This window comes from Anarrhichthys ocellatus, unplaced genomic scaffold (assembly GCF_004355925.1).
Source record: "Anarrhichthys ocellatus isolate YVR2014 unplaced genomic scaffold, GSC_Weel_1.0 scaffold6, whole genome shotgun sequence".
NCBI lineage: Eukaryota > Metazoa > Chordata > Actinopteri > Perciformes > Anarhichadidae > Anarrhichthys > Anarrhichthys ocellatus.
In genome coordinates, this window is record NW_022280036.1 from 9657366 (window position 1) to 9659265 (window position 1900).

Below are 1900 nucleotides of genomic sequence, written 5' to 3' on the forward strand. Positions count from 1 at the left end.
TCTCTCTCTCTCTCTCTCTCTCTCTCTCTCTCTCTCTCTCTCTCTCTACTTTGCTTCTTCCTGGAGTCTGGCTGACACCCACTGCTACCATTATTATATTAGTCACATTACTATTACTGCTTTTACTATCATTATACTATATCCACTGCTGTTATTATTAGTAGTGGTAATTTTTCCATCATTCTGCTTACTACTCTATTATATGAATCATTTGTGTCGTATGCATTGAATGTGTTGTAACTGTTATGTTGTTCATTCTGTACACATGACATCTATTGCACTTCTATCCATCCTTTTTTTTGGGGGGGGGGGTCCTGTACCAATGTGAGGGTCCTGGGACTTTCACTGGAGCATGACGCTGTCATTCCTGTGGGTAGGTGTGGGTAATCTGGATAAAATATTCCATCATAGTATGTTTTTGCAGAGCATGTCCATATAAAGTCAACCTTATATAAACTCATCTGACTCGCTACATATAAATAAAAGACCCAAATGTGAATCTCTGTTTTTTGGCTAATCCAGTGATTTAATACAAGACAGGAGCCATGTACAACGTAAATACAAAAATAACTGATTCACAGGGAGTGCATGATTATCATCTGATATATTTGAAATAGGTGGGCAATACCTGGTTACCTAAATACCACATTATCCCATTTGATCATTTCCTATTTCAAGTAACAATATTTGACTAATCTATAATCCAGCATCAATCCTGCCTCCTACCACTGAGTACACTATTACACTACATTGCCGCCATGAACTCTTCCCAGGAGGTCTGACAGATTTTCAGCTGCTCACCTCAAGTGCTTGCAGAGTTTGCGAGGTCGGCTTGTTGCGTTTCGTTCCCAGTTTTCGGTGTCACTGGAGTTACTGTCATATGACTGCAGACGTGCTTCCATCACCCATACAGGGGGGAGTCTGGTCTGGATCTTTCACCGTTCATAATCTGGTTAATGGCGAAATCAACAAGTCAGTTCGATCCCCAGATCAGCTCCTTACTAACCACGGGCTAGCAGCTTACAGCTAACAAAATAGTTTGCCACTGAGTTCACATGTGCCGTCGACTTGTATGTAAACGAAGCTGGAGAGGGGGGGGGGGTGAAGTTGTCGTTAAATGTCGCTATCGTTAGCGTTAGTTAGGTGAGTTTCACACATCTCAGCAATAAATCGTGTCAACGTTGCTCTCCGGCTGAGTCAGCCTACGATTAGTTTAGCTAACGTTAGTTTGCTGCGTTAGCATACCAAGCTAGCTAACATTAGCTGGCGTTGCTAGCAGTACGGTACGACCCTATTAAAATAATATTATGGGACAACTTTGTGGCTAGTGAAGTTATTTGAACAGTACAGATCGGAGGCTGCCATATCCAAGGACGATGATGCAAAAATATAAAGAATAGCTACCTGGTTGGGTACGTTTTCCGCTGTAGAGTAATCCCAATCTCTCAGCAGCTAACCAGCCATCTCCTTTCAAAACTCTGACGTAATGACGTACTGACGCACACAAAGCTACAAGTTATAGCTGTTGCCTATTGCTTAACTTGCTTAACTTTAGCTTTGTCCGAAAAGTTAATTCAATTTGAGAATGAAAATGTTTTGAAGGAGATAGATTGGATTTCAACCGTTTTCAACAGATGTCAAAACGATTTATATTATTTCCTAAAAAGGAATGGTGTTGAGATCTCGCGAGACGTTACGCGCGTGTGCGATATCTTTCTTTTGTCCTAAATGTAAGAACCTATGGTAAGCACATACAAAAGCATGTAAAAGATAAACATATGAGAAACGAAACATCAAACCGAAAGTATAAACAGCCATAGAAAAGGAAGGGAAACAAAGGAAAATTATAAATTAAACAAATTAAACAATCACAAGTGCTACAAACAGATCAAGTGAATTA

The 1900-nt window shown here is 40.2% G+C and overlaps 1 protein-coding gene across 4 annotated transcripts in view; it reads right to left on the reverse strand.

Moving 5' to 3' along the window:
* The window catches only part of btbd10b (BTB (POZ) domain containing 10b), a 7495-nt gene extending 5860 nt beyond the window's left edge, over nt 1-1635 (reverse strand). For 2 of the 4 annotated variants that reach the window (XM_031846885.1, XM_031846881.1), the window contains exon 1: nt 1405-1635. The gene's annotated coding sequence lies outside the window, so the exon portion shown is untranslated. Of the gene's footprint in view, nt 1-801; nt 891-1404 lie in introns of those variants that run through there. The other 2 variants (XM_031846884.1, XM_031846882.1) reach the window with 2 other exon arrangements.
* Between the last annotated feature and the right edge of the window lie 265 nt (nt 1636-1900).